General features: G+C 36.9%; 1 protein-coding gene across 1 annotated transcript in view; it reads right to left on the bottom strand.

Annotated features, from left to right (window-relative positions):
- LOC105255717 (protein embryonic gonad) overlaps positions 1 to 24,813 on the bottom strand; it is an 80,205-nt gene extending 55,392 nt beyond the window's left edge. Inside the window, exon 1 of the mRNA XM_025415035.1 lies at positions 24,673 to 24,813. The gene's annotated coding sequence lies outside the window, so the exon portion shown is untranslated. The remainder of the gene's footprint in view (positions 1 to 24,672) is intronic.
- Positions 24,814 to 27,188: the final 2,375 nt, after the last annotated feature.

Below are 27,188 nucleotides of genomic sequence, written 5' to 3' on the forward strand. Positions count from 1 at the left end.
AACAAATACTTGAATATAAATGATCGTAATCGAATTTTATTTCTTTACTTGATAATATATCGTTTAATTAAATTAAATTTAATGTATGTATATTTAATTTAATATATGTATATTTGCGATAATTGGCATATTTATGACAGATGGCCAGAAATTATAGATCGTTAAAACATGAAATGAAATGGGACCACAATTTCGAAAAAAAAGTCACTTCCAACATGTAAGCTGCAACGTTGCTGCAACGCTCTGAAATATGCCATCCTGCCGAAAGGGCATCGGCATCTGATTAGCGAGTAAACTAAATCACCGCGATCGCATCCACAACGAAGACCTAATAAACGTTGCTCCGAACGACTTGAATCGAGGCGCACGTCCAATTAGATCCCTCCGGGAGGATACAAAGCAAATCGTCCACAGGGACTTGACATTTTCCGTGGACAAACAGCGGGTGGTCCGTCGCCAGTCGGCCGTTCTCTCGTATACGACGTGGACACGGTACAAATTTCGACGGTAATCGACTCCTCGATGAAATCGAGCGGACTCATGAGCGAACCGGGGAACGAGACAAAAAGCGACCGGGGCTCGTAGTCACGAATACCAACCTTTCTCTGGGAGCTGCGAGCGAGGAAGGATACGCTGTTGCTGCCGTTGCTGCCGTTCGTGCATTATTGAGGGAGGGAGTGAAGGTAGCCAGGCAGAGAGTCGGGCGAAGGGGTAGCAGCGAGATGCATTTCGTGGATTAAGAAGGTTATATACCTGGCGGTCTCACGGCGAGTCGGCGCGGTAGGAGTCTAATAAGATGTAACTAAATTATGATTGGATTCATCATTGCCGCGAACGGAATTGGTATGGTCGATCGCTTCTGCGAGCCGGACCGCGGTCTAGAATGGCGCTGTCCGGTCAATAATTTATCGGCCCTGAGGCTTTCTATATGAAGCGTGATATACCGTGATCCCGAATGAGCGATTGCCAACGGTAAAGCGAGACGGGACAGGGGAATCCACTCTCTGCGCTTCGGTTCTTCTGCATACTCCTGTTTCTGCATGCGATCCGTCCGGTCGCGCTCATATTGCTTTTGGACGGGGTTGTTGTTAGTAGATGCGAAAGCGAACCGATAGAAGCTATTACGTTGACTCCCGATGATGATGCACGCACTCGCGCGCCTTCAATGATAGATGACCGGAAGCGAAAAAAGGATCGCAAATTTTTCACTTAATTTCCATTATTTATCGTCGAATAAAAAAGATTCTTTATTGATTACTTACGCGTTGGTTTTTTTTGAGATCTCAAAATAATATATCTTAGAATGATAGAAAGAAAATTATATTATATACATATCACTTGTTCTTCTTTCAACAGAACATCGAAAGATGCTCTCAATTTCTTGACGATCATGTTCTTCTTTTTTAAGATTTTTGATAAGCGAGAGAGGCGGTGAGAAAGCGAGAGCGAGAAAGAAAAAAATAGAACCGTCGTGACTTAGCGCTTATGTAAAACGGGCGTAAACGTCCGTTTTGTTGGTCGAATTAGCCCGACGTAGATCTTTTTGGATCTCGAAGAAAGGAATTGGAGTGGGGAACGGAGAAAGAAATGTTCGTTTTCTCTTTTCTTTTTAATACATTTCTTCCCCATCCACTTTGCCTTATCCTTGGAGCCAATTGGATGAGCTAGTCATCCTCAGCCACAGGCCTCTTGTATCTCAGCTGCCCCGGGAGGGTGATTTTTACATATCACTTGAGCAAACGGGCGCGCACCGTGAATGCCCGTCGTTAAGCTCTCATTATGCTTCGATGATGCCGGTTTCACGTAACGATACGTCACGAAAACTACCAAGAAGAATGTTCGCTCCACTTTAGCCCCTTTCTGAGAACTTTTCTTCCGTCGTGATTCCGGCAAATTTACTCGCGCGATGCAATGCGATATCAGCAAGGATTCGCGTATCTAACAATTTATTACACAAGGACATAATTTTTACATTAACGAACATGATTATCTGATAAGTCATTTTATTATCTTACATTTGAATTAATGAAGAAAATGAAATTGTGAATAAAGATGTATTTATAGAGATATGTTTCATGTATATTAAAAATATTATATAATTATATATTTCTCTTGATTAGAAAATGGTATAACATGATATAAAAAACGAGTATATAAAAAATCAATATATAAAAGTAGAAAAAGTCATAATGATAATAATAAGAAATAACAATAATATAGTAATGTTAGTAGAAATATTATAAGAATATTTGGAACCGCTGTTATAGAATAAAACATTTTAGACTTAACTCTGTTGTCCTAAACAACTAACTGTAAAAATAATTACTAGGACTCTTTCTTTTCTCGAAATTCTTTCTTCTTTTTCCGAGTTGATTTTTTATGACTTTGCCAAATTTTCTTATAGAGCCGAAAGTTAGATATCGAAGGGAAAAATAGGCGTTCTTGAAAGGTTTTTTAAGAATATAATAGAAAAGCTGTCACATTAAATAAATAACGTCGCTATACTTGGTAAAAATATCATACCACCAATATAAAATACTTCCACAGCAATTTATTTTAATTCCTTTATGACACCTTTTTTTCTCCAGAATTGCTAGGAGCGTTTAAAAAATTGCGAACAAACTAAAAAAAAGTGCAAGGTTAAAAAAAGGAAAGTGTGGAATTATGTTACGTGTTTTTGATCTACTGAATAGATATACTGAATATACTGAATAGCCGATGACAAGCTGTGCGCAAACTAAAGGTCGGTTAGTGTAACGGCCTCTAAAATGACAAAGCCAGAAGTGATATGAAACGTTTCGAGATGAAAGGTAGATATATGGTGAGAATTGTAGCCTAACCATTAATGTAGATGCACGTCACTATTATCTATATTTATTAATTTATAGGCGGTGTAGTTTGAAACGATAGTTTAATATAAACGATAAATATAGATAGTTTCTTCGCGCGAGTACAGATTTCTTTGCCATCGCGGTAAGACATACAGTAAAATATGCAAACTAAGCTTATCTGATTTTTTTGCATAACAACTGGAGAAAACTCATATCGCGCTTTGATAAATTGACCACATTTTTTAAGCTTTATAATTTTTTCGCGTTTTCTATCTTTTTTTGCATCAACGGCTTCCACCATTTTTTTTACTACTTATTTATTCTTTTTTCTTTTTTTATTAATTTTAAACCGAGTTTAAAATTATTACTAATATTTACATAAAATTGAGGAAGATTGACGTGATGAATAATTCATTAACGATTTGATTATATAAAGAAATTATGCCTAATTTTCAAAATTTTACATAAAGATTTTTTATGAACAGAATAAGAATTTTGGATATCTCCAAAATCAGCTGCGCTAAAGTTTTATGTTACATCTTTAGTTTCCGACTTTAACATAAAACAAATATTTATGAGTTTTTTTTATGACCGTGCATTCTTGTGCATCCTTATGTGTCAGGAGTAAAATTGTATTCTTTAAAATCATTGTACATTATTTCCGAGAAGCTACGAAATTATCTTATTTATATAGTTTATATACATTGTTATTTTATTTAATTTCTTTTCTACAGTTCTGTTTTAGATTTTCTTTGCCGGTCAGCTATTGTTAAAATTAGTGAAAAAATTTAAATTTGTATCATTAGAATTATCTTATGGATGCAGTATATAGATGTTATTTTCCAAAATTATCCATCATGATAAATATATTGCTTTTAAGTTCTCTTTGCATGACTTTTTTTGGAGTGAACAAGATCTTTTTATTTTCTACCTATTATTTTCTGTTTAAATTTCATCTTGAATAATAAAAAGAAAACTTGAGACACTTCTTTCTTCTTTTATTTTTTAAGTATAATACATTTATAATATCCATAAAACATGTCAACATTTTTTTTTAGCCCGATAACTGATAAATGTTTGCCATGATATACAGGGTGTCCCATTTTAAATAATACGCCGAAATGGTGCGTTAAATAAAAAAATGTTTCAAACAAGTTCAAAAGAGTTATATCATTCATTTTTCAATTATCTTACCTTAATACTTTTATGCACAAAATAATGAGAGGAATCAATTGGTGTAAAGAAAACACATAGTTGTTTCGATGAAAATATGTAATTTGCAATTAACAATTACATATTTTTTCTTCAAAACAACTATGTGTTTTCTTTACACCAATTGATCCTCTCATTATTTTGTACATAAAAATATTAAGGTAAGATAAAATCGAAAAATGAATATTTTACAAGATATTTTACGGTTTATGTGAAATTAAGAAATGATTTTGTCTTACTCGAAAAGTACTTGGGGGAAAAATATTTTATTATAGAGAGAGAGAGAGTTTCGGAAAGCTCTCGAAATAAGCTACAAGAATATGCAATAAAAATAGGTTCCATTTAAGAAATTAATCCTTCAAATGACTCTCCAAGTCAAATCAGTGCCACCATCTGATGGCCCCCTTCAAGCCATATAACTTTTGTTTGAAACATTTTTTTGTTTAATGTACCGTTTCGGAGATATTTATTATTTAAAATGAGACACCCTGTATAAGTCTGTCTAAAATTGCCTGTGTTAAAAACTTTCTGTTGATGTTTGATCTTTGATGATTGTGATTATATTATAACATCAAAAGCAAAAGATTATGTAAAACTTTACACAAAATTTTGAAACATTTATTTCTAATATAATTTAATATGATTATAATGAAGGATCAGAAACTAAAGATATTGTATAATTTTTGCTTTAACTTTTATGTATTTTTTGTTGTTTTTTTACAAAAGAAAAATCAATAAGATTAATAAATTATATAAATATAATTTATTAATCTTTTCTATTAACCTCCATGTACTGTTTAAATGTGATGCTTATACTTTTCTATTAAGAATAATATCTTCAATTTGACCTGATGCAAACGCGCACCGAATATTCATACGACGCGAGATGTAGAAACAAAAGTACACGACCAGGCCGACCCACGAATAGCAGATACGCATCCCGTGTCCCGGTGCGAATGACGCAGCAACCTGCGGACCATGCTGTCGCTTCTTGATGAGCACGACGAGAGACATCGTCCGTCGATTCAAGGTATCGATATCCGACCTCTCGCGACCTCAGCTTGTCATAGCCGTCGTGCCTCTTACACGGAGCGAAATGGCCCGATATACAGCGAAAGCTGCAGGTTCTGATTACTCTCCGCGGATGTGACAGATCCGCCCCCTTCGCCACGGGACACGAATTTGTCGGTGTACCCTCATGGAGAAGCTAGATGATCAGCCCCTCTCCTCATCTCTCTCTTTCTTCCTTTCTCTTTCTCTCTCTCGCTCTACAAGCTACACGATAATATATTGCTGGCCCGGATGTCGATCGGCCAGCCATCATTCTTTCGCTAGTCGATCGCATCGTGCGGTAAACATCGATGCGATTAAATATCGCGTTCGTGGCCCGATCGAAGACTCCGAATGTACAGTATAAGCGATACACCGGGATAAAGATCGCAGGACGATTCCACAACGCTTCGCTCCAACTGAAGCTTGCTTTATGCCTTTCCATTATGCAATTCTCGTAAGTATATATCTCTGAGGGATTGCGTAAAATGTTATTTAATATCGCTTAACACAAAGCGTCCGACCATGCGTACGGCTCGTTACGTGGAATGGCTTGTAAACAGACTGCTCGTCGCGGATATGCCGTTATTTGGACTACTTGACGCGCGACTATTTCTTCACTCATTACTAGGCGCTGCCACATGCTATCGACTTCATCTGATAGTCAACTGTCTTACGAATCACCTGCGTAGATTGTGATACGCTCTGCAGCTCGTTTCTCCAGATTATCCCACGTAATATTTTTTTAAAAGAATTTTATCTGATTTAAAAACAAGTCACTCACCTTCTCTTCCTAAATTTAAACGTTTTTAGGTGTCACTTCAATCACTTTAAATAATAATTGTTATTGTTTTATACATAGCACTTATTTTGGTTTACATGGTAACATATTATTTATTATCTTTAGATATTCATGATTCTTTTTAATCATGTTATATTTATGTGATAAAGTATAATATTAAAGTATAATTATTTCAGTAATGAAAGCGGATTTTTATATCAATATTTTAGATACTTTTTCTGTAATATAATATTTTTTTAGAAAATCTATATATATATATATATATATATATATTGTTATTTTTTATTTTATATAATTAAATTATATCCATAAAATTCGAATTTCAACGCATTGAAATCGTGCTCCTCTTGATACTGTTTCATGAAAACTGAAAACTATCGCAAAACTAAAAAAAGAAAATCATAGCATTAGAGTTTTTTTTATCTTTTTTCATTCACAAGGCAAATTATCTTCGCTTCGTTTACTCTTTACTAAAGAAAAAGAAAGTAACATAAATAGACATGTTCCGGATTTTCTGGGCATGCATTTCTCTTTTTTTATCCCTCTCGTTCCCTGTTTTTCCTTCTTCAAAGCTGCTAGCAAAGCATCAGCTACCTGCTGAGAAAAGTCCACATTCGACGGCAAAAGTTATTTGCATCATCCATCAGTCGAAAAAAAAGAAGATCATGTAGCGCGGCGTGCCGGGGAGCAGGGATAGACACCGACAACGGCGGGTGACGAAAAAAAATAAAAGTAAAACGGCGGGGACGATCTATACTCTTGCCTCGCTCCCGATTCCCCGGGGGATTCGCCCGCATTGTTGGCATTCATGGTGATATTTTATTGGGTTTATGACGTTATTAATCTGATCACGAGACCCGCCTACGGCCTTAATCGTGACGCATCTGAATCGGTGGACATGGCGCGGCCCATATACCCCGTCTCTACCTACCTGCCTTGTCATCTCGGGAATTTTCGGACCGGCGAAAGCCGCGGATCTCTTAGCCGAGATATTCTCGAATGCGTAAATTATCGGCTTTATAAGTCTGCCATGCTCTCCTTCCATTTTCACGAATTTAACGAGCGACTTTAAGAGCGCAGCGGCAAGATTCGCCGCGAAACGCGATACATAAACTGAACTTGATCGTTAATGCATTCATAAATTAATTAACGCGATATACAATTTTTTACGAATAAAGATATTTTACAGCACCATTAGAAATAATTAATAAAAAACATGTGAAATATATATTAATATATATTTCGATAAAATCAACACATCAACCAAAATCGAATTTGCTATTGTTTACTTATTTTATATCTTCAATCATTTAAATAGAAATGTCTAAAATACGAGACAAATATTTATGTTATACAAATTTCATTCAATTATTTTTCGTAAAATTAGTTTTGATTTTTATAAATTTTTTCAACAGAACTTTGCAACATTTAAATTAATCTCTTTATAAATACTCTTATTTTTATAAAACAAAATTTTCTAAAAAAAAACGTTCTCAAATTTACTTTTTATCTTCAATAATATTACAATCTATGATTCATTAATCTAGATTGCGTTAACTCCTAATGCTTTGCCGGAGACTTTTCTAAATATACATCTTCAGTGATGACGTTGTACATAAAATACGCGATGCTAAAAGCATCGATTAGATTGCGCGATCTCCGGGACGTGTTGATTGCTCGATTCTCGACATGACGTGATACAAACATACGATGTTTCACGCGACGTTTCGTAAACGACGAAATTCGTCGGCATTATGTCTTTTCTTACAAGAGGATCCTATTATAATCTGAAATGTACAAAGAGTACAGAGGCCACAAATATCGCGTAGATATACATGCCTATCTTGTATTGAGACCCACAACACCGGGCCGGTTTGGACGATCACAATACAAAATTAAGATAGCGATCGACACCACGGTATCGTCGACTCGGTCTGACGGGAAGCGACCGAAATAACTAAACAGCCGATAAATCGCGTTGCGAAATGTTTTTGATGCGGGACACCCTGCGGATCGCATCGAACGAAATAAGCGCATTCAGAAGCCAGGAAACGAATTGTCATTCGCAATCGAAGGAAAACTGATTTCGTGAAAAACGAGACTGCAGGATAGTCATCGCGATCGGTAGGCTCAGATAATCGTGTACGCATTTTTTTCCGCGTCCAAAAGAAAATCGTTTGATGAATGAAACGCCGCGTTCGTTGAATTTCTATTGTGTATTAATCATTTTGTTTGAGATAGATCTAACAACAATTTTAGATGTTCGTTAGATGTATTGGAAATACGAGTAAAATATAAAATAATATACAAGGTGATCCACTTAAATCAATCATCTTAAATATCTTAAAACCTAGTAATTTTAGAATAAAACTTTTTAGACAAAAGTTGTGTTTGATTCTGAAGAGAAAAAGAAAATAGAGATAGGAATGTTAGGAATGTTAGGAATTACATTTTAGAAAATATTTTCATTTACAAAATAAAAGATGATCCATAAATCATTTTTCGATAATCTTTTCATGCATAAAATAATATAATATTCCTATTTTCTTTCCTTTTTCAGAACCAAATAACTTTTGTTTAAAAAGTTCTTTTAAAACTTAAAGGTTTTTAACAACTTTAAAAGTTCTTTTAAAACTTAAAGATTTTTAAATATTTAAAATGATTGATTTAACGTCGGACTACTCTATATTTTCTTTACTTTGTAAAAGCCGACTATTTTGGCTAAAAGTTCTTTTAAAACTTAAAGATTTTTAAATATTTAAAATGATTGATTTAACGTCGGACTACTCTATATTTTCTTTACTTTGTAAAAGCCGACCATTTTGGCTAAAAGTTCTTTTAAAACTTAAAGATTTTTAAATATTTAAAATGATTGATTTAACGTCGGACTACTCTATATTTTCTTTACTTTGTAAAAGCCGACCATTTTGGCTAAAAAAATACAATACAAAATGTAATGATTGGATTTTAAAGGCTTGAATTATCTCTGTAAAATATTTGATTAAATTTAATAAATCGTTCACACACTGGAGATCGTTGCATTTGTAAGATACATATTATGGGAAACATCCGTGCTTGTTCCCATGCAACATATATAGCTGCACAAAATAAATCTTTGGTATAATTCTTACTCTCGGTCTTTGAAAACTGCTTTCTGCGCCAGATATACGTGGCTCAAGACGTTACGCCCTCGATGATCGATCGATGTTTCGATTCTTAGTCAAGAAACGAGACTTCCTTTCGTTCCACGGGTCTGAATCAGCAAATCCTTTGATACGGCACAGACTGGCGGCAGCTGCCGCGTCCGATCTTTACATTATTTCGTACTCGTCAGGCGCAACATGAGTGTGGCGGATGCAGGTATACAAGGTGTCCGACTATACGCAGCTTACGAAAACGCAATTTGATTTGCCATTACGATCAGTATAACGAAAATAAAACTCGAAATGATTTTGAACTTAAATGTAAATTTATTGTCGTTTACAATCGGAGAACCGATTTGCGAGAAGAGCGAAATTTTGTTACGTTTTGAATAAATGAGTCATAAAGTCTAGGAAATACGAGATTGTACGTTTCTTAAATTATTCTAAATACCATGAAAAATTTTGCAAAACGAAACGAGTTATCAGACACCCTGTATGTGTACAGCATCAGATATGCTTGGCGTAATATAATGTCCGCGACGAGATACTTTACATCGCATACTTTTCGCGAGCGAAGAATATCCGCGGGTTTCTTCGAGAGAAAGGTGACGAAGACGAACATGAATATGCCTCGTAAGTACATGTGACATGCCTAGTCTAATCATGTAAATGAAACATACATATAAATACTCGACATGTAAAATATTTAAAGAACGTAACGTACGTTTATAAAATATTTAAATGACATAGCATGCAACGTGTATAAGACTCTGTATTAAGTTTTAAAATCAGATTAAACTCAAAGTTACTTTGAACATTCTTATGAAATAACTGTGTGCATGTGTGATCCGTAAACGGTATTTCGAAGATAAACATCCAATTGAAAAATGAGCCAATAATAAAATCAATTGAAGACATACAACGTCAAATTCATATGACTTTCATTTGATATTTGAATTTAATTATTCTCGCAATTATCGCTTGATAGTTTCAAATCAAATTATTACAAAATCATATTTAAAAATTACCCTTATATAATTATCAGACATATTTGAAAATTTTTTACATATTACTCAAAATTTATCTTTAAAAAATAATAATTCACGTGCGAAATCTCAATCTTTCAATTCGCGAGAAACGACACGTCGGTTAATGGGAATTAATTATGGCCGGTTTGATAAAAAGCTCAATTTTCGAGCATCGAACATGAAACGATGTGCACACTTAAAAAGTATCTTTTATACGCAAGACCGGTGTACTGGTTCGGGCACTTCTCACGGATCTAAGTGTAGTGTGTACATAGATGGTCGCCCCCGGTACGACCCCGGAACGTACGATTCGTATTGTGCGCGATCGCGAAACGAACGATCGCTACACGATCTCCCGCTGCTAGATCCCGCCAGATCGCCGATTCGCCGGTACAGCGATCTATTGATCGCGAACAACGCTCCACACATGGGGTACCGGTTATATCTGCGGCCGCACATCGATATGACTATGTTTCCATCGATGCGGAAGTCGATTCCTCGCGTCGAAAACGAACGATACGGCAACACATGACGGACTCAGAGGAGAGAGAAGTGCGTAGTTGGCTAAATTCATAGCTCTGATTTCTACAATATAATTACAGGATGTTAAAAGTGTGAAGATGTGAAATTTATTATTTATAAAAAAAGTTTTAATTCTATTCTCATAAATAATCGAAATAACGAGTTTAATAAGAAATCTTATAACACGAATATTTATGACACTTTATTTTTTTGCATTAAAAATTGATATAATGAATACTATTATAAAGTAAATTATTATATTTAATATTATTTTAATAATTTTGTAACTTTTAATTTAATTTGAAGTCTTAAAAGCGAAGCTAAAACAAATATATATCTTATAAGAGAGATAAAATATAATATAACAATATAATCTCTCTCTAAATCACTTTTCGATATATTCCATTTAAAATAAAACTTGCGATATGATATTAATTGATCCAATTTATACGCACGATTCTACTTTACATATTAATCGTATACAAAAAATAATAAAAAATTATAAACGTATTATGTCCATTGATATAGTAACACTGATATCGGCAATATTTTTCATATTTTATTTGGGTATTTTAAACAACCGTTTATAAAGCAATCTTTATAACATCCGCGCATCAATACTCTTGAAAGGAAATTCGAGATACATATCTCATAATTATCAGGCTTTATTCGTTTCCGCTAGACCTCCGCTCTCGAGTGCGGCACAGCTTTGGCAGAGATTTAAAATCTAAATGCTCACTTGAGACGCGAGCGTATTAAAATTTTTCGCGAAACGACGCGAAAGGCATGCCTCCTGCGCGCAGGTCAAAAGGGGGAGCACCTATAATTGGCATTCCTCGCACGATTCCGCAGACAGAGGTTCATCGGCTGACGATAAACCGGTGCGATATGTCGATTGTGCGGCAATGTCATCGTATCGGAGAATAAGAGAATTGAAAAAACGCATCGATACGCGGCGATTTCTATTACCGGAAATACCGCCACACGGTTTGATATTCCTATAAAGTTTCAAGATAACCCACGCGTTACACGCCAATTAAATATTTCTCCGTTTACGCGAAAGGGTCATCGACGCCCTGCGGTTTTGAACTCGGTCCGCCAATACTCGTTCTCGTCGTGTACATTCGCCGATTGCGCATTCGAGGTTTGCGTAAAGTCGGTGTTGCGTGCTTCAAAACAATTAAACGCGTGCGCCTTCTTAGATCCTCCAGAAATCTTTTTCTCGGAGGGATTATTCTTATCGGAACCCGCTGCGTCTTTCCGCGAGAATAAACGGATGGAATTTTCTGCCAGCAACATCTCCCGATCGAGCCAGACGAAATCGATCCCCGTCTTATTATTCTTATGTAATGCCATGAAATTATAAGGCATAATTAAAATCGGACATCACGGATGGCCGCGATTGCATATTACGACACACTTTTCGATATCCAACCGTAATGTATGCGCTGAAATAACGCGCGCGAATTAAGATCATACAATTAGAGAAATGTACGAGAGCCTTAATAATCTTCGAAAGCATCATTTCGATTCGTTAATATTCTGTACGTTTGATCTTTGGAGTCGGCAATTTTTTAAGAATTTCTATGTAACATATGAATGTTTTGTAAAATTAATAAACGAGAATATGCATAAACATGATAATGCGATCATAAGAATTTGTATTAAGAGGATATTTCTTGCAATCGTTTTATTGATTTCATTTTTGATCACTTTCACACATGTATGAGCATATTATGCAATGTCTTACAAGTAGAATATATTTTCTTTCTAATTTTAAAAAAATGTAATTGTATCATAGTTTCCCCTCTTTCTCAAAAACTTCTAAATCTGCTTGAAATTATTTATAATATTTATATGAATTTTTAATAAATTTTATAGATTTTTTGCAACATTTTCTTTAAGATTTAGATACATAGTTAACATATACTTTATGAATTATGAATTAATTTTATTATTATGAATATTTATTTTTATGAATTAATATTAAAAATGATATTTTATTTGAGCATTATCAAGCATTTGCATTTATAGATTTATGAATACAATTTATTGTAATATAAGTTTTACTGTAATAATAAAAAGTAAATCAAATTTTTCTTTAAAAAAATCTTATAAATGTTAAATTTATTTTAATTGATTGCTTTTATATAAATTTTATGAAAGCGAAATCAAATGAAAGAAATAAAATCAAATATTATTTTTTGTCATTGTTTAATATTTTTAAAAAATACCAGAAATATATTGTAAAAAATACTTAAAAATTGCAATAATGTGTGGAAATGAAAATAAAATAATGGATGATTACTCATTTTTTTAGTCGAAGGAAGAAAGGACTGCTCTGACAATTTTATGATTCATCAATATAGTTAAATAAAATCAATATAGTTAAATAAAAATAATTATTACAAATCGACATTTTAAAAATGAGATTTGGCTAAAATATATTCTAAAGATTTAGAACTATTATTTGTATTATTTCTTTAATTTAATTTTGGCCAGCTTTTAAAGCTTTAAAAGATTTGGAACTGTTATACATTATTTCTTTGATATTATGCTCTTTTATATACATAGATAGATTTTCTATCTTTTTTGTACTGTTGTGTTATGCCTGTCAGAATAATTTTAAATTTCTTTTTCTTATTCTGCTGTTGCTTAGCGAATACTACTATTATTGAAAACCAGTGATGGTCACGTTGGTCGAAAAATGTCGACGGATAAAAAGGAGCTAAAAAGAGAAGATTGTACGCCAATGCTCTTAAAAGGAACTGTTGACTTAGGTGAACGAATAATACGATGTGGAGAAAGATCTTAACAATGGCAGAGATGCTGGTGATTTGTGCCCACAAGAATATAAGACGAAATCATTTCCTTTTTCTTTTCTTTACATATTTTTTTTATACGCCTATATCTTTTTTCACACTCATGAAAAATGCTCGTCTTTTGTTCATTCTAAATAAGTATTGTAAAAGTCGTACAAAAGAAAGGCTCACTAATTAATTTTTAATTGGGCGATTGATTTTTGTAGTACTATTATATAATATATTAGAAAGTAAAGTATATTTCCTTATTTGTTTTTTTATTACTTAATTTTTAAAGCTAAATATACATTTGTTAAATAGATTAAGAGGAAATTCTAAAAACATTTATTAAAGCGGTAAAATTTATAAAGTAGCGTAAGAAAGAGAGAGAGAGAGAGAATAGTTCGCCAATTAAAAAAATTTATTAAAATTTTTTTGTTTTAATCATATTTCCTTAAATTTATTATTAGTATTACGATATATATAATTTTTTAATAACCACTTATGTATGGATATTTTGTAAATGAAAATTTATTTCTATTACGATAACCATGGAATAATAATATATATTTATAATAAATATATATTTATTTTAAAAGGGATTTTCATTGTATAAATAACATAAAGACAAACTATTACATAGTCCATACACAAACAACTGCGAAAAGGGTTGCAACGACAGGCTATAGAAAAAAATTATAAGTAAAAAAGGATGAAAAGTTCAAGTTAATAAGTTTGCTACAAAAGGCATTATTGCCCTTTGAAATAAACACGTATATTACCTCCTACAAGTTACTACTGTACCGTACGTGGTTTCCTGAATGCATTCCCATTGGTCGCGACGATCTTCGGCACGAATTGCTCGCTGGAAGGGGGCAAAGAGCAAACCGCTCGGCGGCAAGATGGCGCCTGTTCTAAATTCAAAACAAGGCGCTGCTTAGCATATACATATCCCGGGCTCGGCTGCAGCGCACGCTATGACATTCGCAATTCAAATCTCGTACATTTCTATTACCATTTTAATTCAAGGGCACTCGGTCGCGCCGCGCGCGTGTTACCTCCGCACCGTCGGTGCACCGGGGTCATCACACGTGCGCACCGGAACCATGCACGAGAACTTTGGGCTCGACATCGCGCTACTAGCATCGCAACCTATGCTCCTTGATGTATGTCTATGATATATCCCGTAATCTGTCTCTATTTTCTACAAAAAAGTAGCTTAGAGCATTTGTCAACCCTTCGATATGCAACATCGACCAACCGTAAACTACCCTTTAATAACGTTCATTATGACACATCTCTATCTTTTTTTTTACAAGAAAGAACGAAAATCTACAAGGAAGAAACTCATAAAAACGACACGCCATATGTTGCATGTAGTTTTTTTTTCTTAATTTTTAGCATTGCCTTTATAACTAGCAAACATTGTTCGTTTTATTTTAGCACATTTCGAATGAATTGCTTATTGAATCTTGGCACTTCTTTTTTGACGGTTCGCCGAGAGGAATCGTGCCACCCTGATTGAACATCTGGCAAAAACCCTTTTAGGCGCGGTCCGGGATTTGTATCGGCGAAAACTGACTCGTTCCCGCGAATTTATGTGCGCCGTCAGATTAAGGGACGAAACGTTCCCTTTTTTTCCCAACCAGGCGCCCGCCATTGTGTCACTTCCGTGTACTCGGTTACGCATAACGAGATTCTTAGGATTTCACGGGTCTCGAAACGTGTCGCTACTTTGTACTAATGATCGGACGGAAAGCTTTATGACAGATGTTCGTCCCATTTTTCTCGAGACATTAGGCGCAAATTATCTATGGGAATCGCATTTTCGTCGACTAAAAGTTGTTTTATTTCTACAGGAAAAATATGCTAAGTTTAAATTATTTGCAATAAAGTATCATTTTGATGACTTGTATGTTTTATGTATTATATTTCCTTTATATAAATGACTTTTAAAAAATATATCAATTGCTTAAATTTTTATATTTTCTAAAATGTGCAAAGATATTAGATAGCACAATAATATAGTGTAGAAACAAATCCTGTATTATGTTTAATGTGTTCCAAAACACAAAAGGAGTAAAATATTACACACGCGAATATTACATCAAATATGGAAGGAAAAATATCGAAGGAATGTATTATGAAAGATAAATTATACATGAAAGATAGATAATCGACTTCGAATCCTGTTCGTGAAAACTGAAGGCGTTGCATGATTAAATGGATAAAAAATTGTTCTGTTTTCGCGGAATGCATGAATTACTTATTCCCGATGAACGTGGCGTATTATCGTCGGAAAACATCTGTTTTCGCTCGATACTACTTATGTAGTCACAATTATCTCTGTACTATAATCGCGAGTGCAATGACGTAACCAGAGCGTGACTGACGCGGCCTTAAAGACGTTAAATACGTGTTTCTCGTGATTCTTTTTCTTCTTCTACATACAACGTATTCTCGGCTACAGCTTCCATTTTCTTAGCAGTGATATTGAAATTCATTCAATAGTTTTGCAATTAAACGGGAAATTTTTTTAAACTGTTATATATTTATATTAATAAAAGCAGAATATACTCATGTTCTAAGAAATATGGTAATCTTTTAAATCTTTTTAAAGTTTGAGAAGATATCAAATATAAATTGCAAATTGCACGTAATAAATTATGTGTGCAAAGATATAATGTATTATCCTTTCATCATCCTTCAAATTATAAAATATATCTTGATACATCTCCTATAAATTAATTGTTTAGATACCCGAAGCGTTTGAAATCAAATTCAAATAAATCAAAGAGCATCTCTAATTCTTCTTATTTTGATATAAATGTATGTATTTATTTGTGACTATAAATATATCTAATACATTTAACGACTTCTGGTGCAATATCAAATCGAGTTCGCGCATCTGAGATTAATTGCAAAATAAATCTTATAAACATCATGGTTCAGATAAATCAAAGCGCATCTCTAATCTTTCGAAAAGATTACAAGTAAAAGAAGGGAGAAAGGTGATATATTAACTCAGTCGGGGACGACCAGTTCGTTCCATCCTCGAACGATAAACGATCATTTCGCATCTTTGGCTACTCGTCGCGAGACGGTCGAGTTGAGAGAAAGAAAAAGAATACCGGTTCGAGGAACGAGAGCGCGAAATAAGAATGAAAGAGATAGGGCAGAGCACAAGAGCACGAGGAAAGGGAGGGTATCAGAAAGAAATATGTAGGGAAGGTCCGAGGAATAGCACTCGAAGGTGTCACTCGGCGTATTCACGAAAACCCAAAACATCCATTCTCGAGCGGCGCGGACAATAATGACGGACCCACTGACCGGACCTGGCCAACAATAGGGAGTCGGGAGCGCCCTTCGCCGTGGCCGCGATCCCTCGGTCCAGATCGAAGATAAATTTCGCATTTGTAGAGGATCGACCACGCGCGACGAGCGCGTGAAAGAAGGTGGGAGGATCCGGCGAGTCGATCCGAGAACCAGTCGATTTTTCCTGCACGGGTCGATCACAATAACCGGCGACGTTTCTTTTATACCGATAATTGTCGCGTCTCTCGACGACAATGAGTCGAGGCACTCTGGAAGGCGCTCGAACGCCGATTTCACGAGATAACGACAAACGAATGAAGGTGAGCCGGGGATAGAGAATATTGCCGGGTTTAGCGCGGTCCTAAATGGTGCAGCGGATCGTTTATGCACCTGGACGATCCCGCGGTATCGCGATCTTTATGGCTACTCGCGCGGCCAAATATTATTTCGAGCCGGCGATACGAAGGAGCACGTGGTGTAAGAGGCGCGCAGGTATAACATGTCCGCGGGTGCGGACGCGCGCGGCGTTACGATAATATTTTCTCTCGAAATAGAAGCTACTTACGATACACTTGCCTCGTCGTGTGTGGTCCGCGATCCTCGCCGTGGAGACGCGAATCTTCTCGCGTAAAGAGAAAGAAGAGAGATAGCGGCGGGACGATGGTGCTCACCGATCGTGCGGATTTGTTGGCGCGATCGTGTGCCTCGTAAGGGTATATCGCGAATACATTACGTCTAAAGATTATTCCAATCCTTGGTATTGTCGTTTAATTCGACTCTCTCGCTGGAATTCGTTGAATTGCGCGCGATTTAACAAGCGGAGTCATACGATGATTTTGCATGAGTAAAATTAAAATTGATGTTGTTTATCGGCCTTTATTTTACGCGTGGTATGCTATTGCAGAATTAAATGAATTCGATAATATTTATCAATCGTATCATTAGCGAGCGAAAATATCCAAGACACATTCGCAAAATCTATTCGAAGAATACATTGCGCGCGAATAAATCTAAGCGCGTTATTAGACTTGGCATGAGCATTCATCTCCCGCATTTACGAGAGACTTAGGAAAATACGGCAATTATCTGAAAATCCTTTCGCTCTATCGCAGAACGTGATCTCTCGACCAATCAGCGGATTGATTTTCATGTCTGGCGCATTATTACCGTGAAATACCGCGTAAATCGCTTCAACGATTTCGCTAGCGCATTTCCGCGAAATCGTAGCAAATTCCATACTGTGCGATGTCGACATCGCGCAAAATCTGCGTACGTCCACAGCGCGAATGAGATGAGCGAGCGAATGAGCGGCGAATGAACGACGGCGGGCGGAGAATCCGTGAAAGATTGCGGGAAGGAAAAAAAGTCAACCAGTCAGTCAATCAGACGCTGTACGCGTTAACCTTAGCGCGGAATAATCCGCGTGTAACTTTGCGCGCGCCGTGTAATGCGAGCCTGCTTGCGTACGTGCGCGCGCGCTGCAATGTTAATTGGAATTACACATGTGTGGTCACACGCGAGAACGCCTGATCTTGAGAGAAGAGCCGACCAGGCTCCGTATGATGTATGCATCGTGCCGCGCTATTCGCACCGAGGTAGTAGACAAGGACAAGCCGTCCTCTCACTCGAGAGATCATCCTCGGCCAGGATACCCTACTCCGCGAGCGATCCTCCTCCGCTCGACGTACGCGTCCGCGATTGCGGATCGGACTCTTTTTCCACGAATCGCGACTGAATTTAAAAGTCCAACGTGGGATATGAATATTTCCTCGAACATACGTTTGGATATTCAAAGAGTCCCTCTCTGCAGTCCTTATTTACAATCCGCACTTAATCGTAAACATTGCTGTACGCGATTCTAAGTCCCGCAAAATTGTCTAATATGAAGATCCTAGTTGACGTCAGGCGTGGGCTGCGAGTTATATGACCGTGTTTAGCATTAAATGTGGGATGGGAATACGAAGCTACAAGATTATTGTGTTTCGTCCCTCGTCTATTTTCCCAGGCATTTCGATCGAACGATTCCAAGTATTCGTGAGCTTGGAAACGGAGTGCGGGAAATCTACAATTTCAATATGTATATATATTTGTAGACAATCAACGATAGAAAAGAAATATTTTCTTTTTGAATGAATTTCAAAAAAAGCGCGTCGATATAAAAGAATATATTATTATGTATGAAACTGTGTGTTGTGAGCGATTATAATAATCGAAATTTTATCTTACATTTCTAGAAAAAATAAATGCATAACGAGAAACTCTAAGAATTCTTATCATCTATAAACAAAGTACACGAACTGAGATACTGTATTTCAAAAAGTTACCGAAACTTAAATTATATGCAAAAAGCATGCGTAATAAATTTTTATCCTTTGATGTGTTAAACACAGTTAAACATCTCTAAATAATCGAATTAATCTGAGGTCAATTTCTCAAGTACGTGAAATATTTTTATATTAACGTGTATAAATTTTTTACGCCATTATTTATTACAAGACGTGACCATGAAATTCCATAATCCTTTCGCAAGGAGATGAGGGAATCGACATCGAGGAAAGAGACAAAAAAGAAATCATAAAAGAAGTCTCGAAACGAGCGATGGGATTAATCGTCGGACCTTAATTAGGCCACATCGTTAAGCAACGAGAGCGACAAAAGTAGATATGTCTCGTAATTGATCGTAGGCACAAAGCACTCGATTGCGCCTTACAAGGAAGACGGGCGCAAGGTCGACGATGGCGTTACGCGTCCGTGTGCCTATGCATGCGTACGTATGCGTGTCGCAATTACTCCCACGTCATGGCGCATTGAAATACTCGTACTAGACGGCAGTAGTCAACGACAGAACATATGTGTGATTATGCGAGAAACGAAGGAATATCGAGAGAAAAAAAGAAAGAAATGTAAATATTTGTTGGTTAATATTTTTATAAAATATACACTATTTTATTATTATAAAAAGCGCTTTGAAAAGTTATACTCTCAAAGAATTACATTAAATATTGCATTAAAATATTTCAATTTGACTTGAAATTTTTGATTACTATTTTCTTTCGAAATATATTCGATTTAATATTATTTAATATTTGAATCCAATATTTCTCATTAATCTTTAGCAGGATTTGATTCGGTACTCGAAGCAAAAAAATTGCACAAAATAAATCTGCAGAATCTGATGTGTCTATCATAAGTTGGAATACGAAACTGCAAAACGAGAAAAGTAAAGAGAAAAAAGTGAGCGAAGACAGTAACATTACACCCACCGTTTAAGATCAAGGCCCGTTGTTCGAACGATCGATAAGCTATGTCATAAATTTCGCAACATGCGCGTCGCGCATAATTTAATTTCGAGGCGCATTACGGCATGCATAATTGCGTAAAACGTAATCTTGATTGGACGTCGACGCGAACCCGATCGCGATCCGCGAACATCTCAGACCTTTCGCGAGTCCGTGTGGAAGGAGGACAGTAAACGCATAAAGAATCGAATCGCTTTTATGCACGATGGCGATGCGAGCGGAACGAGGAGGAAACAGAACGAACGAGAAGAATAGGGTAGAAAAAGTAGATAGATGCGACTTTCCTCGATCGAGACTAACCTTAATATTCTTAATGTCGCGATTACATAAACATATCTATAAGATAGTCGCGGATGACCGACATCACCGTCATCGTCATCGTCGTCGCGATGATGAAATCGCGAAACGTGGTCGCGGTAGCGTAGCGGCATCTCTTGTATCACCGGATGATCTTGAACTAACACCTTTCAGGGCATATTCCGCCATTTATTACGGACACACAAGGTGTTCCAATAATTGCGCAAACACAACACGGGATTGCCTGCATACGTAAGTCATCGGTAATCGTTCCCTCGCGAGGAGCTCACGTCTCGCTCTATGTCTCCATCTCTCTTCTCCCAACTCGTTCTCCTTTTACGTTCTCTCTCTCCATCTCTTGATCATTTTCCTCTCCGCACACTCCACCGAAGAACGTCGTATAGTCCTCGCGTGTGTGCGATTCTCGCGGTACCTCTCGCCAATGGAAGCGCGGTAATGTTCTAGCAGAAAAAAGCTACGAGAGAGAAAAAAGAAGCCGCTGCTTCACTTTCATCCGTCACTTTCGAATGATTATAGTGCGCCGCTGTCTACGCTGGTTAAGCTGATGATAATTTATCGCATATTATATAGCGATCACATATCACATAGTCGTTAATAAGAAATAGTATTATAATAATATTTTATATACATTTATGTGAATAGAGATAGCATTGAAAACATATTATTTGGGTTATCTCTTAAGTATTCTTTATTAGTATTCTAATGCACTCTTCGCGAAATCATCGGACACGCGAATCTTTGTAAACTCGCGCGATACGGCTAGCACGTGCAAATCTCTGTAAGATATAATTCAGTTAAGTTGACTCTTGAATGGACCGGTCTTCTTGTAAACCTCCGCAAACAGTGTGTGTGAACGGTAGCCTGTGCGATCCGCGCTGTACCGATTGAATGGTCGGTACTATATTCGTCCCCATATAAAAATTCGAATTTATCGAGCTGGAATTCCGCGCGACATGAACAATCCGCGAGCAGAACCGCGAATGCGATTACACGCATTTCGCTCCTGAAACGTAAATCCATTAAAATCTATTCTAATTGTCCAACTGTTCTGCAAAAGAGATAGTGATGTAACTTGAATTTATAAGCCTTGTGATAATTGATGTGGACATATAAGTTTAAACATGGGCACGAGATCTTTATCTTTATATATATAAAGTGATTCTTTGATATTTTTATTATCCCTTCTTTCGCCAAAAAAATGTTTACTTGGCCTTACTTGGCTAACTTTTGCGATTTCTTTGATATTTTTATTATCCCTTCTTTCGCCAAAAATGTTTACTTGGTTATAACTCTTGCGTCAAGTAGTGAAGAAGTTATTATCTCTTATTGTTAATTTAAGGTAAATAAAAACAGAAAAATATCTTTGATAATTTACATCTTTTAAAAATAGGCTAAAAGAAAGAATTAAATTTTTTACTTGTTCTACATGCGATGTAGCATCAAAAGTGAAACTCGCCGAAATTCATACTTGTTATAACTAATATACTGTTATGTGACCGCCGGCGACGTGATCGATACAAAGATACCATTTTATCGTTGCTATAAATTTGCCGCGCGACCCAAAATCATCGTCGATGCGCGAATTTCGGAAAATAAGACGGCGTCCGCGCTCGTATTCATAATATATGGATGAACGCGTCGCGGTCCATCTGCGAGCTCTCACAGCGAGATCGGGGACACAAGAACGCGAAGAACGTAAAATTCAGCGTAACTTTTATCGTCACGCGAACATTCTCACGTTGTTGGTCGGTCGCGCGGCTCATCGAACTGTGTGGGCGCGATTTTACGACAGAAAGCCGAGCAACGTCGATCGTTTTACGCGAAAAACGGGGCTTTTTGCTCCGTTTCGATGTGTGCGCGGTCATCGTCTTCGTAATTCGCCGCCGTAATAACGAGCCCCGGAATAGATCGACGCAGTTTGTCGGAATTCAACGTACGGAAGCCGCCGGTTGCGGCGGATTATGGCTGCGGGTCCATTGTATCGCTGGTCGAGTCGGCAATACGTTCTAGCGGTTTCCGCTGACCCGAGCAACCGGTTAATTTTCAATTAGCATTCTAAGAATAATGCAGTGGCACACGCGAGACACGTGGAACGGGAAACGCCGGCACTTTCCGCCTCTTTTAATTAAACGCATTCGTTAATAGGCGCGCTCGAATTTATGCGCCCGTGAATAGATGATAATTGTTAATAAATTAGGCGCAATTGCAAGTGTGCATTATACACATTACATTCGTATTAATAGTCGGATGAAGATAATTTTATAGGCGAATACCGCGCTGAGGTAAAAATGAAAAGAAATAATAAATAAAAATTGACAATTACAAAAAAATGATTTGTTGGCATAAGATTCTCGCGTGCACATAATTAACAAGATTATTTCTGAATATCCTAAAACTTCAAAGAAAAAAAATGAGAAAACAGGAAATGGTTATATAATAGAAAGTTTGATAGTGATTTTCGAAAATATTTGACAAGGTTGTAAAAAAAGAAATATTGAATCTATAACACAATAAACGCGGCTTCTTTTGGCACTTTGAATGATGCAATAATTTTCAAAAAAAAAAGAAAAAAGACGTTAAAAGTCAATAAGATTTATGAGGTGTAATTCAGAAATTTTCTTTTTCATTTGTAAACTTGAAAAAATTTTTTTCCGAACGAAAGCCGGAGAGATGATAAGTTGTAAAGAACGGTTATTTTGATGATCGTTGAATATCGTATATTGAAAGTGTACGGTACATATTATATAACATCCGATCTTTTATTGTTCATTATTCTGCGGTTAACGCAGTTTCTTCGTTGATATCCTGTCTATATCTTTTAACTATACACGTGGAATTGTGTCATAATTAAACATTTACGTCAACGCGTATGCAATGAGATAACACACCTTCTAATGCGTCCGGTTTCTTCATAAGATGGAATATTTATATTCTATATATACATAAACATACATGCTTATACGATGTAACATGTGGACTTAATGTATATGAATAAATATGTGAGAAAAAGGATCGGATTCTCTTGTTGAAAGCGCATCATGATCTTGAAATAAATTCGACAAGCGGAAGTATTCGACCGACGTGCTCGAACGAGATGAAGGCAAGACTTTATCGATAGAAATCTATAGTAGGCAAACGTTTTGCGCGACTGAGAACGTAAACTGTGTCCCGCAATTGGATCCATTTACACATGTACGGTCGCGCATTCAGCACTCTGCACAATAGCTACATCCTATCCCATAGAAAATCAAGCGTTCGATTCTATCGAACGATGCACCTCCATTCGCCGCGAGTTTAAACCGCTGATTTTATCTCAATCAGAAACGATCGAAAGCGTGGGGACGTGCCACGGATGGAGAAAAAAATGTTTTCACTCTGGCAGAAGTGATTTTATATCCTCTTTTTTAAATGTTTATATTCGTATATTTTTCGCAAAGCTTGCGTTAATTTTATTTGCATACTTTATACTTGAGAAATACTTGTTTAAGTGTTAATTGATCGCAATCGTAAGGAATTTAAGAAGAAATGTATGGCGAAGTATAATGCAACATTAATTTCGATGGACCAATCGAATGACCGGCTTTCGCAAATGCCTCGATCGTTCAGTCAATGTGTCATTGTTCAAATAACAATGCTGTTTTAAAATTTTTTACCAAAAATTGAAAAAAAATCTTTTCTTCAAACAGTCAAAAATTGTTTAATTTTTTAATTTTTTAATTATATTATTTAATTATATTATCAGGGAAGTATTGTATATGTAAATTGTACATTTGCGCAATTATTTTCATATTATCATTTTCATATCAATAATAAACGATATTCTATGAGAACATAATATTCGCATTCGTACAAGATTGTAAAGAAAAAAGATCATATGATCGAGAATTGCAGCGTGAACTTTCGCATTTGCGGTGTAAAACCCGCTACAATTTTCCGGCGTATTATTCCTTGCTGCATTTGCACGCAGTAGCGAGTGTAATTACCAAGGACGATCGCTTCTCGGTTCGTTCGATAGTCGTAAAGGCGAAAGAGGATCGTTCGTATGTGACGTAGGAAGGACGAGCTATGTTAGGAAGCAAATCACCGCCGAGTATTCTCGCTTGGAGCGAATATGACACGCGAATCTTCCCATTCTCGATAAAAATAAGTTGTTTTTCTTCGTCGCAATTAAAATACCAAGCCTCACCAAATGTTATCTGCACTCCTGCTCAAGGAGTTATTTCTACAACCGATGAGTGCGAAGTGAGATAAAATTTAAATTTGCGACAGACCATTCTTTAATTACTCCTCATTATTCAATTGTGCATTTCCCAACCTTGTCAAATGAGATCCTAATAAAGCGTTTATTCACCTCTTTCTCTCTCCCTCTTCCTCTTTTTTCCCATCCTCCATGTAAGTAGCAGACGTGTCTTCCATCAGGACAGCCCGTTAATTTGTAGGACCACCGAACCGCTTTTTATTAAACACGGCGAGACCACGAACTCGAGTTTTGACACATTTTGACACGAGGACCACACAGAGAGCACTCCTGCTCGTAAAACATTCGCTTGACGACGGCCAATCTACGGCACAAAGCATTAGTCCACGAGACACTCGATAGACGCGCAAGAAGCGGACGCTGGCTATCGTCTACCGGATAAGTTATTAGCGGTACCGGCAAAGAAAACCTATGCGAATATCAATGACGAACTCCCGCAGTCCTCCATCTCGATTCGCGATGTATTTATTATTTCCGATCGACTTTTTCCCATCCGATACGCGACAGAAGATCCAGGTCGAATTATTGTCGGTGCTGTTTCCGAGACTTTAGCATTCTCAAACACTTCTAAAGTATAGATAGTAGATTATTGCCTAATGATAAACGTAAAGAAAAATAGAAATATACAAAGAAAATAAAAATATAAAAGAATAATTCTTATGATAAATTTTGCAAAGTTCAAATTTAATCAATTAAATATACCGAGCTACTTTTTGAATGTCTCTGAATTTCAGAGAGTGAAATAATTTAAAATAATCAAACTTTAAAAGTTCTCTCGGAGACGCACGCTTCGCCGACATCGCGTAAACGCGTTGTACGAGAGCGCGTTCAGAACGTCGTTGGCATAGATCTTCCAGAATCGTGGCATTGACCCCGGGTCCGTGAATCGAACGACCAACGTTCCCGGGGCTCGTAACAGAATCGCCACTGACCCCGGGCAGGTACGAGGTGTTAGACAAACAGCTGGTCCGAGCGCACAAAGACGCGTTTTATACGCTCGGACTTGAGCGGTATTACGTACACCACTCGCGTATGTACCCGTGCGACGTGTGTATGAGCAGCAATGTGGAGAGAGAGAGAAAGAGAGAGAAAGAGAGAGACGGGGAGGGTGAGGCGATGGAGACAGAAAAAGAGACACGAAGAGCGAGAGACGAAGCTAGGAAAGCATCATCACGGAGGATGAGAAGAGACAACGACAGGGCGTATATAGATACGTCGAGTGCGAGACTCGCCTTCTGCGTCTCTTTCCTCGCACTCCGATCTCGTATAAGCTGGCTGTTCTTCTCTTTCTCCCTCGCGTACCATCTTGCGTCGCATTCCTCACGACGATAAATTCCTCGATATCGTGGCCACGCGTCTTACGAACGAATCACGTCTGTCGTTGTTCTGTGATGTGTGTCGTCCAATCAATTTGACGGAATCGCAATTCTTAATTTCACGATAAATGAATTAAAAAATAGCGTAATAATAGAATTTACCAGAATAATATTTAATAGATACATTAAAAAAATGTGAACACATAAATATTAAAATACTATTAATTACGATAACAAATGAATGAGAATTAAAATCACTTCTTTCGAGATATCTTTATGACATGTGCATATATATTTAAATCCAGCCGATTAAATTTCCGTGATTAATGTAATAGATATTTAATAAACGTACTTTGGGAGACGCGTGTTGCTGAAAGACGAGCAACCGGGCGGTTCAGAAAACGGCGACAAGCTGAACGAGCAGTTATAAGTTCCCATGAGTCGCCCACGCTACGTGAAGAAGGTGCTCGGTGATGTCGTTGTCGCTCGTCGGGGGCATAAAAGTGTCCGGGGACCGAGACCCGAAGATCTCAAGTGCCCAGACCACCTTGCGTGCTGCGTGGGCGACCCGCTCGCGAGCAGTTAGCGAAGCTTGCGCAAGCTTAACTTCAGGAGGTCGGCGCTGTGATCCGGTTAAGTGTTCGGTAGCTACGACGATGACTCATAGGTACGAGAAAAAGATCTAATTAAATCTACATGTATCGCATTTATCTATTCTTCCGACTCGAGCATTTAAACACGCACAGATTCATCGTAAAAATTGTACTTCTTTCATATTTCTTTTATTTAAATATATAACAAAGTATCTTGACTTTCTCGAAAATATATTATACACCTTTCCATTTCTCAAAATGAGGCGAATAAGAAACAAAATCAATTGCAGATATTTATCTTGCTAAATTATGTACAAGATGACGCATAAACTAAGCGTAGACGAGCAACTTCGTATCTAATATATTGCCACGTACAAAGGAATTACATTATTCCAGTCGTGGTCGGACCACGTATTACATTGAAATGCATTCTGTTATCATAATGTAACACGCTAGCGCTACGATTGCACGGCGTATTAATGAGGGACGAGGAGGGACGAGCATTAATCTTGGCGTCGTCGGAGATTCGTAATAGCGGTCCGCCACCCAGGCTGATATCTAAAAGCGAAATCCTGCAAAGTGGCCGCGCGGATAAGAGGATGAGAAAAGATTAGCGCGCGTTGCGAGGGCGAGCTGCGTTTTCTAGGACGACGCAGCTCGCGTTCACGCCGCGAGCAAGCAACATTCCGCCTCTCGCGGA

The sequence above is a fragment of the Camponotus floridanus genome, unplaced genomic scaffold (genome assembly GCF_003227725.1).
Source record: "Camponotus floridanus strain SB8 unplaced genomic scaffold, Cflo_v7.5 scaffold95, whole genome shotgun sequence".
NCBI classification, from domain to species: Eukaryota; Metazoa; Arthropoda; class Insecta; order Hymenoptera; family Formicidae; genus Camponotus; species Camponotus floridanus.